General features: G+C 39.5%; 1 long non-coding RNA gene across 2 annotated transcripts in view; it reads right to left on the reverse strand.

The window, feature by feature from the left end:
- Positions 1 to 18,593, reverse strand: part of LOC139183597 (uncharacterized) — a 34,744-nt gene extending 16,151 nt beyond the window's left edge. For both annotated transcript variants that reach the window (XR_011567094.1, XR_011567095.1), the window contains exon 1: positions 18,480 to 18,593. This is a non-coding gene — a long non-coding RNA (uncharacterized lncRNA). The remainder of the gene's footprint in view (positions 1 to 18,479) is intronic.
- Positions 18,594 to 18,829: the final 236 nt, after the last annotated feature.

Genomic DNA, 18,829 nt, shown 5'->3' on the forward strand with positions numbered 1-18,829 from the left:
GCAATTTCGGAAGAGCCTAATGGAAAAATTGAGAAGTTGATTTGCCCCAGGTTGTCCAGATAATTCATGGCTATATTAGCACTAGGCACAAAATGGGTTGTAAATATATTAATAATACTTAAAAAATTAAAGATGACTTATCTTCTCTCTTGGGATCTGTCATTACACTTGGCTAAAGGATTGCTGAGCTGCTGTTTACAACCTACATGTCCATTGGCAGATGAATGGATAAGAAAGCTGTAGTACTACATGATGGAATATTACTCAGCTATTAAAAAGAATGCATTGGAATCAGTTCTAATGAGGTGGATGAAACTGAAGCCTATTATACAGAGTGAAGTAAGTCGGAAAGAAAAACACCAATACAGTATATTAATGCATATATATGGAATTTAGAAAGATGGTAATGATGACCCTATATGTGAGACAGCAAAAGAGACACAGATTTAAGAACAGACTTTTGGACTTTGTGGGAGAAGGCGAGGGTGGGATGATTTGAGAGTAGCATTGAAACATATATATTATCATATGTGAAACAGATCACCAGTTCAGGTTCGATGCATGAGACAGGGTGCTCAGGGCTGGTGCACTGGGATGACCCTGAGGGATGGGATGGGGAAGGAGGTGGGAGGGGGGTTCAGGATGGGGAACACATGTACACCCATGGCTGACTCATGTAAATGTATGGCAAAAACCACTACAATATTGTAAAGTAATTAGCCTCCAATTAAAATAAAAAAAAAAGAATTGCTGCAGAATAGTTTGTACCATAACTTTCAATTGTGCTAATCAGCAACAGTTTTTCTCTCTCAACCCCAGTCACAGAAACATACTTCTGAGGCTCAGTTAATTGTAGTTGCTTGTAAATGGCCTTTGACTGATGAGTACAGTTGAAAAATAAAGTCAGGCAAGTTGTCAGCCAGCATGTAGATATAGCCAATGATGGCTTGAAAGATACTGGAGTAAGTGATCTGTGGCAATAAATCAAGACAACTACTGCATGCCAGTGCTGAATAGATTTAAAAGAAAAAAAGTGACCAAACAGGATATTCCGCCTGCAATATTGGAGACCTGGGTTCGATTCCTAGGTTGGGAAGATCCCTTAGAGAAGGGAAAGGCTACCCACTCCAGCATTCTGTCCTGGAGAATTCCACGGACTGTATAGTCCATGGGTTGCAAAGAGTCAGACACGCCTGAATGACTTTCACTTCACTTCACTGAAATCTACTTAAATTTTAATAAAATCAGATGAAGTCAATACTGTTCTACTTCCCTGTTGGTAGATAACTTCTTAAACATTCAGATCCTACACTTTTAATAGAAATTGACTGGGTTTTCATTATTTATTCATCCCAGGATGCACTTATAAATATGAAATATCATTATTTGGGTTTGTTATACCATTAGCTTTAAAATTTTATAAACTAGCAAACAGGTGACAAATTGGATAAGTTAAGAATGTGTATTGTTGTAAGAATAGTGTATCAGTAAGAAATACCCTTGATACAAGAGGAAAACTAAAGGCTATGTAAAATTTACTAAGAACATTTGGTTTAAAAGAATGTAGTCTTCAAGATTTTGAAATACTAAATTTGTCTTAATGTCTGAAAAGTGTTTAAAAAAATTCTAAACCAGGATTTGTTTCATATTAGTCTTTTCAAAAATGGTTACCTTACTTTTGTTTTCATTTGTTCCCATTTGTAAGGATATACTTTACATGCCTCAAAAAGGAATTTATAATAAGTCATGGCTTTCTGATTGAAGAGGTATGGATACTAGATTTTTTCCTTTCTCTTTCCATAAAAAAAAAGCACTTTTTTGATAAAAAGAGGCCCAACAAGTACTGTTTTATTGGTCAAAGCTCTGAAAAACTTGTTACTCTAGATTTAGTTCTGATCATCAAGGAAACTTTTTCATGGCAATGTGATCATAAAGTAAATCTTGGGGAAAAAATAAGAATTGGAAAATACTAAAATTAACAGAAAGGACCTTTACAGTTTAAATTAATAATTGTTAATATTTCAGAAAACGAAGATCATGGCATCCGGTCCCATCACTTCATGGGAAATAGATGGGGAAACAGTGGAAACAGTATCAGACTTTATTTTTGGGGCTCCAAAATCACTGCAGATGGTGACTGCAGCCATGAAATTAAAAGACGCTTACTCCTTGGAAGGAAAGTTAGGACCAATCTAGATAGCATATTCAAAAGCAGAGACATTACTTTGCCAACAAAGGTCCGTCTAGTCAAGGCTATGGTTTTTCCAGTTGTCATGTATGGATGTGAGAGTTGGACTGTGAAGAAAGCTGAGCGCCAAAGAATTGATACTTTTGAACTGTGGTGTTGGAGAAGACTCTTGAGAGTCCCTTGGACTGCAAGGAGATCCAACCAGTCCATTCTGAAGGAGATCAGCCCTGGGTGTTCTTTGGAAGGACTGATGCTAAAGCTGAAACTCCAGTACTTTGGCCACCTCATGTGAAGAGTTGACTCACTGGAAAAGACTCTGATGCTGGGAGGGATTGGGGGGTAGGAGGAAGAGGGGACAATGGAGGATGAGATGGCTGGATGGCATCACCAACTCGATGGACATGAGTTTGAGTGAACTCCGGGAGTTGGTGATGGACAGGGAGGCCTGGTGTGCTGCGATTCATGGGGTCGCAAAGAGTTGGACACGACTGAGTGACTAAACTGAACTGATCTGAATATTATGTAACTCTTAGATGCCAAGCACTATAAAAACCTCTGTAGGAAAAAAAAGTAAGGTAAAGGCCTTACTTTCTAACATCTTACAATTAAATGGGGAATGCTGATATGATAACAGGGAGTTACAGTATACTGTGCTAAATTTCACAGAAGGGTAACATGAAGAAATGCAGGATGTAGGAGAGGTGCTTACTTTAGATTTGGAGGATCAATGAAGTCTTCTCAGGGAGATTATCTCTAAAGTCTGATGGATGAATAAGATAACAAGAAAGTTGAGGACAAGAAGAGTGTTCCCAATGAAGAGGACTTATGTAAAGACTAGGAATCATAATTATGAATATATAATAGATCTCCCCACTGCTTAGAAAAGATGGCGAGATGCTTGTAAATACAGACAGGAGGCAGAATCATTCCACTCCTATTTTTGCATCTATCCTTATCATTATGGAAAAGTTATCATCAAACTAGGATGAAGAGAAAAACACCATTAAATGTGAATTGCAGTCCCAGAAAAAAATAGATTATCTAAAGCTACCCAGACATTTTAAATTAATTCTAGTTTGTAGCCACAGATAAATTACATCCCAAGGTGTTGAAAGGGCTTACAGATGTAATCACAGAGTGATTGGCAGCAATCTGCAGAAATCATGGAGGAAGAGAATGGTGCCAGGAGATGTGATCTGAGTGAATGTCATACCAGTTCTCTCCAAGGGTAAAATGGAAGATTCTAGAAACTTTTAGATCGGCAGTGTCAATATTTAATATTTAGCATTCTAGACTTGATTACTCTAACAAGGAATTGTGAATATTTGGAAACTAATGTAACTACCTGTAGGATTCAGTCTGAAAGTAATAAAAACATTTCTGCCAAATTAGTTTTATTTAGTTTTCCATAGGTGAGGTCCCTGCGAGATTTCAGGAGGTTGGGAGTTTGCACTATTTGTATCTAAGTTAGGATTTTGATGAAATTACTCAGGATGTCTTTGTGGACTGGTGTAGAACTATGCCGGTAGGTAGGTGGAGGTGTAACTGGTTGAACACTGTGTGTAATTAGTAATTTGGTGTTAGTTTGCAGGGAGGTTTCTTTCTCAGGCTTTGTCCGTGGCCTTGTTTTGGTCACATTTTAAAATCTAATCCAACTGAAGCAGCATCAGTCTCAAAGAAGGCAGCTTATATATTGACTGATAGAAACAATTTAAAAAAAAGTCTTAGAACACATAAAAAATCAAGACTTTGAGATTTAGCAGTAGAAATGCAGGATTGAAAATCAGTTACCTAAGAGATCTTAAAGTTCACCTCAAAAGCAATGCAAAGTGAAATTAAAAACACTATAGGTCCTTTGGTTAACTGCAAAATCCCAAAGTTGTACCTGCTTAAACAACAGTGAATTCAAGCTAAGACTGTATTAACAGAGGAGCAGTTACCAAAATGAGGTGAGCGGCAATAAGACTGATTACGAATATTTCACTGAGCTTGGACTTTGGTCAAACTCATCTTGAGTATCATATACAGTTATAGATGCACGGTAGACAGAAGATATAGCTATTTCCTCAATGTCCATTCCACCTGCCTTGTTGATACCAGCAGTAAGGTTTGAGTGGACTTGACCTCAGTCCAGCTTCAAGGGTAAGCTATGCTCAGTGAAGGCCAATCAGGAAAATTCCATCTCCCTCTTTGCACTGTAATTGGTTTAATTAATCCAGGCCTAAGCTTATCAGTGTTTGGAGTTTGCCTGATTTTAGGGATTGGCTCGGGGGTGGCCAATTGATGTAAATCTCAGTGTTTTCTTTTTCCCAGCAGTTAATGGGAAGCAACCTGCCTCTCCTGCTGAATGAGGCATCAGGCAGCACTAATTGCTGCTGGCAGGCATCCAACAACTATGAGGGAAGTCATCAGTCTGAGGAGAAAGTTCACAAACACAGAGATAAAGGGAGAGAAGAGCAAGGCAATGGAGAATGGACTCAGAGCTCTGACCAAACTATGCCTAAATTGTCCTGAGGCTGGAATTTTTAGCTGTTCTTTAAGCCAAATTGAGTTGTTTTTATTTATTTATTTTTTAATCGCCTTTAACAGAAATCATTCTAACAAATCCAACGGCAAAATGCTAAGATTAGTGTCAGAAGAAAGGGAGGCCATGCCATAAGAAGAAAGTTTAAAAGAACTGCAGAAGAGGGAATCTTAAGGGTCATATGTGTTGTTTAGAAACATCCTCTCCAAGGAAGGGAGAATGGATTGTTGTTACTGTTAGAGAATTCAAGGCTAGGACTATTGTTGCCGAGTTCTGAGAAGGCAAATTTTGACTCCATATAAGACACTGAGAGTTATCCTTTCAAAGAACGTTCCTAATTTTTAGAGGGAAGCATTCCATCATTGAAAGAGTCATTTGCTAATTATTGGAAGTGCTAAGACAAAGAATGGTGAACTGCTCCTCTGTTAATACAGTTTTAGCTTGAATTCACTGTTGTTTAAGCAGGTGCAACTTTGAGATTTTGCAGCTAACCAAAGAACCTACTTTTTAATTTCACTTTGTATTGCTTTTGAGTTGAACTTTAAGATCTCTTAGGTAACTGATTTTCAAACCTGCATCTGTAAGTTCTATAAGTCCCAGGATGTGATGGCATTTTTCTGTCCTTTGTTATTTATATGAAGATGAGGAAGCTGCTGGATTAAGAGACCTTAATTCCTGCCTTGGCTTTCCTGTAGCACCTGAAGTTTTCTCTGAATCTGTATTCTCACCTGAAGAATGAATGGGTTAAAATACAGAGTTTCTAAAACTGTTTCTAGCTCTAAAACTTTTTGCCATGCCAAGAAAACTACTGGAAGTGTGATAGTAAGACTCTTGACCTGCTACCTCTCAAGGTAATAGTAAAATCTAAAAATGGGAAATTAGAATATCATTTTCCCATTAATCACATCACTTCTTGAAGTTAAAATGAGGGATTGCCTTGGGAAATACCATCTAGATCTAATTCCTGAAGATATTATGAGCATATTTCAGAAATGGAAACTTCTATGGCATGAATTATCAAAAATTCAATCAATTAGCAAGAAGTTATTGAGCACTTGCACCCCTAGGCCTGTGCTAGGCACGATGATAGAGAAAATCTTACTTGTCTGGCTTTGTCTAAGACACAAAGTAAATAAGTTCTCAGTGTAGTATGTTTTTTGTTATCCAGAGGCCAATAAGCTTCCCTAAGTTTTTGCTCATTAGTTTAGTTCAGTTCAGTTCAGTCGCTCAGTTGTATCCAACTCTTTGCGACCCCATGAATTGCAGCACGCCAGCCCTCCCTGTCCATCACCAACTCCCAGAGTTCACTCAAACTCTATGTTCATAGACTCGGTGATGCCATCCAGCCATCTCATCCTCTGTCATCCCCTTCTCCTCCTGCCCCCAATCCCTCCCAGCATCAGAGTCTTTTCCAGTGAGTCAACTCTTCACATGAGGTGGCCAAAGTACTGGAGTTTCAGCTTTAGCATCATTCCTTCCAAAGAAATCCCAGGACCGATCTCTTTCAGAATGGACTGGTTGGATCTCCTTGCAGTCCAAGGGGCCTCCCAAGAGTCTTCTCCACCACCACAGTTCAAAAGCATCAATTATTTGGCGCTCAGCTTTCTTCACAGTCCAACTCTCACATCCATACATGACCACTGGAAAAACCATAGCCTTGACTAGATGGACCTTTGTTGGCAAAGTAATGTCTCTGCTTTTGAACATGCTATCTAGGTTGGTCATAACTTTCCTTCCAAGGAGTAAGCATCTTTTAATTTCATGGCTGAGTTTTTGCTCTTAGTGCTGAATTCAGGATACTGCTGAGAGTCTCAGTACAGAAAAACAAGGAGAGAAAGTATCACTTCAAATACCTGTTAGATTCTTTTGATTTCCAGAAACATCCTTTAAATAGAGGCTCTATACTACATGCACATTCGTGTGTAATAATATACTGAAATCATATTAAAGAAAAGATCTATGTTTTTATACTAATACCTAGATAGTATATTCAAAAGCAGAGACATTACTTTGCCAACAAAGGTCCATCTAGTCAAGGCTATGGTTTTTCCAGTGGTCATGTATGGATGTGAGAGTTGGACTGTAAAGAAGGCTGAGCACCGAAGAATTGATGCTTTTGAACTGTGGTGTTGGAGAAGACTCTTGAGAGTCCCTTGGACTGCAAGGAGATCCAACCAGTCCATTCTGAAGGAGATCAGCCCTGGGATTTCTTTGGAAGGAATGATGCTAAAGCTGAAACTCCAATACTTTGGCCACCTCATGCAAAGAGTTGACTCATTGGAAAAGACTCTGATGCCGGGAGGGATTGGGGGCAGGAGGAGAAGGGGACGACAGAGGATGAGATGGCTGGATGGCATCACTGACTCGATGGATGTGAGTCTGAGTGAACTCTGGGAGTTGGTGATGGACAGGGAGGCCTGGCGTGCTGCGATTCATGGGGTCGCAAAGAGTTGGACATGACTGAGCGACTGATCTGATCTGATCTGATATATATATATAAGGAAATACAAATCAGCAAAGAGAGAGTTTATAAACATTCTAAGTGTCTAATAAATTGCTGCTATGCATTCATTACTGGACAGGTGCTGTGAAATCTGTATAAAACACAGTTTCTGTAAGAATTAATAATTGGAAGAGCCAAAATGGATGAACGAGCTTTTCAGTAAGTTGGTGGCCATGCACTCATCTATGTAGTACATGCCACGGTGTCACAGGAGCATAGAGAAAAGGCGAGGCAAGGGTGGGAACCTAACATTGAGATAGTGGGTCTTGGCTGGGCCTTGAAGGACAGGCTGAAATTTAAGAAGCAGAAGTGGTCAAGAATGCTGATTAGGTGAGGAAAAAGACAGTTATGAAGGCTCAGAAACCACGGGCTTTCACATGCTATGAGTATACTGACCTTATTAGACTGAGGAGGGGGGACCTCATGGGAAATAAGGATGTGACCAGATTTTGACATGTCCTAAAGCTCAAGAAAAGGAACTAAGACCACATAATTTTTGAAGTAAGGAGATCTAGGGTGTTTCCCTGACCTAGGGAGCAGGGAGTAACAAAAACAATGATTTGGGAAATGTATATTAGCAGGGAATGTTAGCATGAATTGGAAGATAAAGAGGCTTGCTAGGAAATGGCTGTAGTCATCTTTGTGTGACTGATAAGTCAAGACATGGGTAATTAAAAGATTAAAATAAGATTTAAACTTGTGTATAATGTTTTTTTTTTTTCTAATTTTATTTTATTTTTAAACTTTACATAATTGTATTAGTTTTGCCAAATATCAAAATGAATCCGCCACAGGTATACATGTGTTCCCCATCCTGAACCCTCCTCCCTCCTCCCTCCCCATACCATCCCTCTGGGCCGTCCCAGTGCACCAGCCCCAAGCATCCAGCATCGTGCATCGAACCTGGCCTGCAACTCGTTTCCTACATGATATTTTACATGTTTCAATGCCACTCTCCCAAATCTTCCCACCCTCTCCCTCTCCCACAGAGTCCATAAGACTGTTCTATACATCAGTGTCTCTTTTGCTGTCTCGTACACTGGGTTATTGTTACCATCTTTCTAAATTCCATATATATGCGTTAGTATACTGTATTTATGTTTTTCTTTCTGGCTTATTTCACTCTGTATAATAGGCTCCAGTTTCATCCACCTCATTAGAACTGATTCAAATGTATTCTTTTTAATGGCTGAGTAATACTCCATTGTGTATATGTACCACTGCTCTCTTATCCATTCATCTGCTGATGGACATCTAGGTTGCTTCCATGTCCTGGCTATTATAAACAGTGCTGCGATGAACATTGGGGTACACGTGTCTCTTTCCCTTCTGGTTTCCTCAGTGTGTATGCCCAGCAGTGGGATTGCTGGATCATAAGACAGTTCTATTTCCAGTTTTTTAAGGAATCTCCACACTGTTCTCCATAGTGGCTGTACTAGTTTGCATTCCCACCAACAGTGTAACAGTATTCTTCACAGAGCTAGAACAAATAATTTCACAATTTGTATGGAAATACAAAAAACCTCGAATAGCCAAAGCGATCTTGAGAAAGAAGAATGGAACTGGAGGAATCAACCTACCTGACTTCAGGCTCTACTACAAAGCCACAGTCATCAAGACAGTATGGTACTGGCACAAAGACAGAAATATTGATCAATGGAATAAAATAGAAAGCCCAGAGATAAATCCACACACATATGGACACCTTATCTTTGACAAAGGAGGCAAGAATATACAATGGATTAAAGACAATCTCTTTAACAAGTGGTGCTGGGAAATCTGGTCAACCACTTGTAAAAGAATGAAACTAGACCACTTTCTAACACCATACACAAAAATAAACTTAAAATGGATTAAAGATCTCAACGTAAGACCAGAAACTATAAAACTCCTAGAGGAGAACATAGGCAAAACACTCTCCGACATACATCACAGCAGGATCCTCTATGACCCACCTCCCAGAATATTGGAAATAAAAGCAAAAATAAACAAATGGGACCTAATTAACCTTAAAAGCTTCTGCACATCAAAGGAAACTATTAGCAAGGTGAAAAGACAGCCTTCAGAATGGGAGAAAATAATAGCAAATGAAGCAACCGACAAACAACTAATCTCAAAAATATACAAGCAACTCCTACAGCTCAACTCTAGAAAAATAAACGACCCAATCAAAAAATGGGCCAAAGAACTAAATAGACATTTCTCCAAAGAAGACGTACAGATGGCTAACAAACACATGAAAAGATGCTCAACATCACTCATTATCAGAGAAATGCAAATCAAAACCACTATGAGGTACCATTTCACACCAGTCAGAATGGCTGCGATCCAAAAGTCTACAAATAATAAATGCTGAAGAGGGTGTGGAGAAAAGGGAACCCTCTTACACTGTATAATATGTTTTGAAGAATAAAGCGAAAGGAGTTTGACAACTGATGACACATGAGTAATTGATGCCAGATCCCTCCATTTGGAATGTACTTATTGGTCACTTAGTGTAAATAATCTCAAGGCATTCATCTGAGCTTTTATGTATATGTCATATCTCCCCAAGCACACTATGTTTAATGTAAGCTTCCTAAGGACAACACAGCCTACACTAGCAGGGGTCCAGTTTGTTGATGTTATGAGAGGTGAAAAGGAAAAATAATAAACATTGATACCAAGTTTTCCAATCTAAGTAACCAAAGTTACTTCAACCAAGGTGTCTCATCCATTTCTCCGATACTTTGACATAGCTAAGACTGAGTGTTTAAAGCAAGTATTATATTTGAATACTGAACTATAAAGCTATTTGTTGGGCTGTACCACATAAGCCTGTAAACTTTGTACTTGCTCAGGCTCAACACTGTGAAAAGAGCCCAGAGTCATCAACAGAGAAATCAATAGTTTAGTTGAAAGGAGATCTTATGTGTTAGATGCACAAGGGTTCTGGAGTGACACCATTCCAGCAACTGTAGGAGGCAGGCAGGCTGGATGGACATAGCAGCAGTATTCCCTCCCAGAGGGAAGGGGGTATTTCTAGTTATGGGAATCACATCCATTTGACTCATTAGTTACCAGAGAAACCCGCAGAGGGGAAAGGGCCCTTTTAGACCCTTAGGCTAAGTGCCTTCTCTCTGGGCAGAAATCTTCCCTTTGTTAAACTATAACTCTGGTCTAAAGACTAAAACAATCACTGGGGAGTGGGGGCAAGTGCGTACGTATTAGCTGATTAGGCTCTACATTGAAGAGGTCAGTGAGTGGTGTGAAGGTGAAAGTGAAGGTCGGGCAGGTGATGTACAGAGAGCAAGCCAATAGCCATCTTGGGAGGTCTGATCACACACTGGTGTTAATATTAATTTAAATAGCCATGAACCATTATTCTAAGAACTACACTAATGCCTCCTTCTGTAAGAAATGGATGGATAAATGAAACAAATTGTTATTGATCAGAGCCAACTATTCAAAAGGTAAACACATAAAAGTTTGCTTAACTTCCCTTTACAAGAATTCCTAAATGCTGTTTTCATCTTTTAATCTTGGGTGCCATGTACAGACAGCTCAAGCTTTCCTCTTCTGGCTTGTCTTACCACCAGATGGACACCAGGGTTTAGTTTTTGCTCTCTATACGTTGTATGTTATGGATGGGGTTTTGGACTAGGTACATGATTAGTAATTTAGAAGCTCAATATGCTGAGAATGCAGAATCATTATGGGAATCCAATAAGAAAGTGAAGATGTTACATCTATTACTTATTCTTGCAATCAATTGTGGTGATAGGTGAACAATTACTTTTAACTACTAGGAGAGATCCTGAAAGGAAAACAGTAACTAAGCTGAATATTGAAAAAAAATAAACTGGATATAGGTTCATTTGGTTTTATTTTGTTTAAACTTTTAGGCAACATAGTTGTATTTCTAAATGATACTGAGAGTTAATTATGTTGTGAAATAGAAAAAATGTGGTTGGAGGTGGGCTTAGATTGCCATGTCTTTAGAAAGGAATAGAGAGAGAGTAGTGTGCCGTGATGCAGGCAGGCTAGAGGTTTGCAAATGATGGTATGAAGATGGTTCTTTTTATGGATTCTTATTGCTCAGGAAACAAGCAGCAAAATTATCACCTATGCAGGATTAAGAAGGTGAAACATCAGGTTTGTGGAGGGAGGAGAGTCAATGAAATCGTTATCCTGAATTGGTAGAACTGATTAGTAAAATGTAGACAGTGCTGAGGTTTGCCTTCATAAATTTAAAGTAAGCCTGACTGCATTTTTATTTCCTTCGGGTTCAACTGCACAGGCTTGTAAGGGAAGAACTAGATTCAACTGGGATAAAATTGGTCAAGCAAGAAAGATTGAGGAAGAAAAGGCCAAGGAAACAGAGGTATATGCAATGGGGCAATTGTAATAATAATGCATGGGATCCAAGCAGATAAGGAGAAAGTAAGGACAAGGTGTGATAGGAAAATGTGGCAGTGGAGGTCCCGGAGCTCTGCAGTGGAAATACGAGAGCTAGAGATCACACTGTGGGATATCTGAAAGATTTGGAAGATGGGGCAATTGTTGGTAATGACAAGATCTAGTGGGAACTCAAGGAGGTACATGGCAGAGGGAACAGCATCAGGGAACCGTGAGGCCTGGATAGGGATCTTTCCTGTATCTACTGCAATCACCAGCAATGGGAGGAAAAAACCCAATGAGCAAAGAGTTAAAATCTTCACTGAATGAGAGGCAGTGGCTGGAAAGATGAAGATAATGGCACCAAATAAAGGGAGGAAACATGACAGTTATTAAGAGAATGGACTCTGGAGTCCAACAGCTGGGGTTCAAATCCTGGCGCTAATATTTTCTAGTTGTGTGACTGTGGGCTACTAACTGATCATTCCAGTCAGCTCAAATGCATCTATAAACTAAGGAAAGCAATATACATAACTCACAGCTTTGTTGTTAGGATTAAATCAGATCAGTGTCTGGCAAAGAATAATCAATATATTAAGTGTTATTAGCTTGTGGAATACACTGAGAGGTGCGAGTTTCAGTGTGTGTGTGTGTGTGTGTGTGTGTGTGTGTAGGCATGTATTTATCAGGGAGCATCCAGGAATCAGCAATAAAGAGCAAAGTCCAGCAAGACATAAGAAAAAAGCCACCACTTGAGAAGGCTTCAGAGAAAGTTTTGACCTGGGGAGGGTCACATTTCAAAGACAGCAAAAGAGTAGTCAGGATGCTCAGCAGAGGCTAAATATACAGGGCTTAGCTGGTAACAGACTTGGTTCTAGAAGGCAACAGGCAGGGATCTAGGGTGGTACAGAGGAGAGAAAGATTGGGTCAGATTTTAGGGGATGGACAGAGCTCTGTAGGGGTGAGTGTCCTTATCATGATGGGTAACTTGTGAGGTCTCGGCGGATCCTTCCAAGTCAGGTAAACTAACAATGTGCAGCATGAGACCCACGGCCCTGATTGTATTTCCTCTGGTGACCAGTCTCACACAGTTGTTCAGAAGATGGTGTGAGAAAGTCCTACAGAGGAAGTGCCTCTGTCGCCAGTATGTCAATTAAAGGAGCCATTGCCAGGCAGGGAGGCAGAATACTTCAGGGAAATGATGAGAAGTTAATTGATTGGTGCCAAAACCCAATCCTAACAGCTAATTCAGGTCCCTAAGACTAGATCAAACACCAATACATGTTTTCAAAGCACCTGAATTTCTTCAAGGCACATATAATATTAATTACATATTTAACTGTATGTTTATTTACTTAATGCCCGTTTCCCCTCCCAGAATTGGCAGGAAATGTCTCTTCTATTCCCTCTTGAATCTTGAAAGCTTTGCCCATTGGGTAAGCACCTGTTTTTGTTGTTCGCTCAGTCCTCTCTGACTCTTTGTGACCGTACGGATTGCAGCACACCAGGCTTCCCTGTCCTTCACTATCTCCCGGAGTTTACTCAAACTCATGTCCATTGAGTCGATGATGTCATCCAACCATCTCATCCTCGGTTGCCCCCTTCTCCTCCTGCCCTCAATCTTTCCCAGCAGCAGGGTCTTTTCCAGTGAGTCGGCTCTTTGCGTCAGACTGATCAAGCACCTATATCTGTATCTAATTCATATCTATGCATCTGTATCTATGCCTCCCTTTGCATTTCTGTCTATAGCATCTTTGTGAAAGATGCTTTGTGAAAGGGTTATGTTAGGAATTAAGTTGCCAAAAAAGATTTATTGGCAATGATCATACCTCATTTCAAAATTTTACTTCCTAAGCTAGTTGCGTTTGTGTCCACTTACCCATGGTGAATCAAGGTTGTTTTTGGAAGAACAGCATATCGAGTAATGTAGGTCTGGTCTACAAGTGTCCCGAAAGCTTTGCTAGCAACATCTTTCTAGACTTTTCTCAAGGGGAAAAAAAAATGGGGACTTGACCTAAAGGAATCAAATAGTCTTTGAAATGTTTCAACTTGATTAGCACCGTGTGATGAGCCTAGCAAGAACAAAAGGTTATTTGAGACATCCGTCTCATTGCCTAAGTTAACGGACAAAGAGATCTTATTTTTATGTTGCCTGGGATTGTTCAGTGATTATTTCATCTAAGTTCTTTGTTGTTTCCCAACTAGATCATAACTTTCCAGTGACAAGAAAGGGTGTCACTTAGGCTGGAGGCAGTGAAGTCTCGTTTGGCCAAAGCCAGCAGTTTCTTATTATACTACGCGAGCTACGCTTGGGCATGTCAGAGTGGTGTCATGTAACCCTACATGAAAAAGACCATTTTGTGGTCAGGGCGCTGTGGTTAATGGGTGAGAAAACAAGGTTTCAGAGGATTGCCACGCTTTTAATGGGGCCTTCTGGAATTAATGAGGCCGTGTTCTCAGGGCATGAGGGATGAGAGCAGACACCAGATCATTTACTGCCATATCCCCTAGAGTGTATTATGCTGTCGATGGTGGTTATGGGGTTAATAATTATTTTTCCCAGTAACTGGAAGTAGTATATTTTCTCACTGTCACATTCTCAGATAGCTGCTGTGGTGTTAGCCTTTTGTACATGTAGTAGGACACTTGGTTGAAGCTGACACTTTTCCAGAGTTGAGAAAGCTATCCGGAGACTTTGCTGAAACAAGACAGCTTGTAGTTTGTTTCCTGGGCTTCATTTACTGCCTCTAGTTGAATTAACAAACAATTTAACAGCAATGTCTGTATTTAAATAGAAGAAAAGGGAAAAGAGAAGGCCCAGGTGGGGATTTCATGGAAAAGCCAAAGTACTTTGCAAAGGGCTCTGGTGAAACTGAAGCAGTGACCCAAGATGCACCAGGTTAAAACAGACAGCATCACAGAATCAGGGGGAAAAAAGGACAGGAAGGTGAATAGAGAGAGATGGTGAGAGGGATGGGTGTTGAAGCATGAAAAATTAAGGGTCCTTGGGATCAACTAGACCTGAAACAATGTGCACATTCGACTTTGGGCATGGTTCTTCTCATCCAAGCTTTCTCTGTTTATTTGGTTGAAATCTGTATCCCAATGCATCTATTTTAGGTGGAATTGAAAGTGCAAGCCTAGAAATTCTTTGCACAGAAGCTTGGTTTAAATCTGTTCAACTCACTAGGCTGTACCCCTTTAATCCTGTCACTTTCCCAGCTGACAAGCCATACTGGCAGAGGTGAAAAGGAAGGCTAACTTGTTCTTGGCCTTTCTCCCCACAAACACCTTTTCCTCGCACAGTGTACCAACACAATTCCGAAATGCTCACAGGGATGTTTAAGATCTGGCCTTCAAATGGCAACATCCAAAAATGTGCTGTGTTGTCTTAGTAAGACTCTTGAATACATTGTTGTGCTCTAGTCTCTATGATGACATTCTTGAGTCTCATTCTGCAAGGGGAATACTGCAGCGTCCTGTCTCCCTCTGCTACCCTGCCTCTCTCCCCTTACCGCCAAAGCAGTCTTTTCAAAAAAATGTGAAGCACATCATGAAATGTTCCAGCCTAAAATCCTTTAATGACTTATTTATCCTGGAATAAAACCTATATCTTTACCAATGTCTACAAGGTTTTGAACACTCTTACCTCCAACCTAATCTCACTGTTACTTACCAATATTTCTAATTACTTCAATTATACACACAATTATTTTAAAAACACTTTTTAAGTGTTTGTCTCTCCCATTAGAATGTAAACTGCATGGGGAGAGGAACTTGGTCACATTTCTTCATTCCTGTATCTCTAGTACCTAGGACAGCATTTGAGACATAATAGATAAGCTATAAAATAATCACAGAGTGAGTAAATACTAGCTTAAAATTCTCAGAGCACTTTCATTCTCATAAAAGGATCACTTTTTTCTTTGACTGTCTTACTAAATTTTTTTCTTTAGCTTATTATTGCTTATGAAATACATATTCGCCTTTCTGAGTCCACATTTATAATTAAATATGGGCTGCCTGGTGTTGTCCTTCATAGCTGGGAATAATCCTATTTGCAATATTGATGATTCTCTAATGTGTATCCAGCAGGCTTCTCCTGAGTAATACCTTGTGACCTGGGATACTGGGGCCCAGCCCCGAGCCCTGCACTTAGAGGGCCTCACTCTGCTCCTCTGCTGGCCTCACCTAGGGGGTCAGAGCCTGTGAGGCCAAGGGGATGTGCTCACTTACACCTGTCCACTACTTTCTTTCTGTGTGTATGTGTTTTCACTTTGTTTTTTAATTGAAGCATAGTTGATTTACAATGTCATGTTCATTTCTGCTGTACAGCAAAGTGACTCAGTTATACATATATCTACATTCTTTTTTTTCATATTCTTTTCCATTATGGTTCATCACAGGATATTGAATATAGTTCCCTGTGCTATACAGTAGGGCCTTGTTGTCATCTATTCTATATATAGTAGCTTATCTCTGCTAACCCCAACCTCCCACTCCATGCCTCACTTAAACTCCTCCCAGTTGGCAAATGCATGCCTGTTCTCTGTGTTTGCGAGTCTCCTTTGTAGATAGGTTCCTTTGTGTCGTATTTTAGATTCCATATATAAGTAATGTCTCATGGTATTTGTCTTTTTCTTTCTGGCTTACGTCACTTAGTATGATAATCTCTAGTTGCATCCATGTTGCTGCAAATGGCATGATTTCATTCTTTTTTATGGCTGAATGGCTGGGTAGTATTCCATTGTGTGTGTGTGTGTATGTATGTACGCACACATTTTCTTTATCCATTCCTCTGTTGATGAATCTTTAGGTTGTTTCCATGTCTTGGCTATTGTAAATAGTGCTGCTATGAACATACAGGTGCGTGTATCTTTTTGGATTAACAGTTTGGTCTGGATATATGCCCAGGAGTGGGATTACTGGATCATATAGTAAACTACTTCTAGTTTTCTGAAGAACTTCCATACCGTTCTCTATAATGGCGGCACCACTTTACATCCCCGCCAACAGTGTAGGAGGGTTCCCTTTTCTCCTCACCCTTTCCAGCATTTGTTATTTGTAGATTATGTTCATGATGGCCATTCTGACCAGTGTGAGGTGGTACCTCATTGTAGTTTTGATTTGCATTTCTCTAATAATTAGCAATGTTGGGCATCTTTTCATGTGCCTACTGGCTATCTGTATTTCTTCCTTGGAGAAATGTCTTTATCCATTCCTCTGGATATTTTAGGTCTTCTGCCTAGCTTTTGATTGGGTTGTTTTGTATGACTTGTTTGTATATTTTGGAAATTAAGCCCTTGTTGTTTGCATAGTTTGCAAATACTTTCTCCTGTTCTATAAGGTGACTTTTTATCTTACTTATGGTTTCCTTTGCTGTGAGCACTGCTTTTTTGATCACATTCCACTACACAGGACCTGGCACTTTCATGCTCAGACTTTCATGCTCAATCCAAGTCATCTTCCAGGTCCCATGAGACTCCTTTCTTCAAGACCTGGTCCAGTATGTACCATATTCTTTGGTCTTGGGGTGGCTATTGCCATAGATGTGAGTGGAGCTTGATCAATCAAGCCAGGGTGTGCACATGTCTGTGTGCAGGACTGGAAAGACCAAGGGCTGAGGTTGGATAGAAAAGTAGGTCTGACCATCAAGTATCCCCAAGTTGGTCAGAGAGACTTATCTCCTATAGTAAAGAGGGCCTGGTTCCAGGGATTTACTCCAAGATTTTTGATGGTTTGTTCTACAAACTTGAAGTTAGAATAAGAAAGAAGGCTAGTCTTAGAAAACTAAGATAAAAGAAAGTGTGCTGTTAATAAGAGGCTCTTAAGAGTTAAAGAAGCCCTAAAGTGAAAACTATATTACCAGACTTATTTGTTGTTTGTTTGGCCAGAGTAGAGAGATTTTCAGAACACTCCCAGTTAATATTTTACCTTTTCTCCATGAGCCAGTTCTTGAGGAAGGAAGGAAAGGTAAGTTACTTCCTGTCTCCTCATAAATATTCTTATAGACATTAATATAGACTGGAAAGTGATTTTTTAAGCACTTTATGCCACCCTTCCTGAAGTTATGCTCAGCTGTACTGATTACCTCTGTAACTATAAAATAGCAAAATTTGTGATTTGAAAGCAAAATATAGACATGTTCTGTTCACTCCCTGAACCTACTTTAGTATTTCACGTTCAGGGTGGGAGGATGGCTGTGGATCAGATTTTGCGGCCTAGCTCTTGCTCCCTTCCTGAAAAGACATGAAAGTGGCCTTTTGCTGTGGACTAAAGGAGAAGCTATCTATATTTATATCTTCTCCCTCCTTTTATTCTGGTTTATGTCCACACATACAGGATTTAAGCAGTATAAAGTATGTATCACCCCAAAAAAGAATCATAGCAAAATAGAGGACATATAAATAAATTATTAATGTATTTGCATTTTTCAGAGAGTCTTAAAAGTGATGAATCTTTTTATTTGGTTATGTAGATAACAGCTATCATTGTGCATACTTAAAACTGTCTGACTAGAGATACAAATGTTAATTGTGCATTTTTTTGACAATTGTTTTTAATACTATATAGTTGTCATTTATAAATTCTTATAAGTTTTTTTAATCAAAAGAGAAAAGGCGAAAGAGAATAAGAAATAGAGGCTAAACAGAAATACAGTTGTTGAGGGCAATAAAAGTAAACAATGCAAATTATCCTCACTAGGGTTAAAGGGATTTACAGTGTTAAAAGGTTTCCTTTCCATTTTAAAACAAAAATGAAATGAGAAAGATATTTTGACAGTCCGAATGTAGTTTAGGGCTATAATTAGGATAATATAAGTCACAGATTTCACTAATGGAATTAAAAAATCAAACATCCTTAATACATAATTCATGCACATTTACCTTTCTTATGAACAGAGGAGCCTGGTGGGCTGCAGTCCATGGGGTCGCTAAGAGTCGGACATGACTGGGTGGCTTCACTTTCACTTTTCATTTTCATGCATTGGAGAAGGAAATGGCAACCCACTCCAGTGTTCTTGCCTGGAGAATCCCAGGGACGGGGGAGCTTGGTGGGATGCCGTCTATGGGGTCGCACAGAGTTGGACACGACTGAAATGACTTAGCAGCAGCAGCAGCAGCAGCTTTCTCAAAGTTGCTGAAGTAAATATACAAAATGTCTTAGTAGATTTATAACATATCCATTTTGTTCTAATTTGGGCAACTTTGTAATTTAAAGTTTTTATTGATTTATA

The sequence above is a fragment of the Bos indicus genome, chromosome 6 (genome assembly GCF_029378745.1).
Source record: "Bos indicus isolate NIAB-ARS_2022 breed Sahiwal x Tharparkar chromosome 6, NIAB-ARS_B.indTharparkar_mat_pri_1.0, whole genome shotgun sequence".
Lineage (NCBI taxonomy): Eukaryota > Metazoa > Chordata > Mammalia > Artiodactyla > Bovidae > Bos > Bos indicus.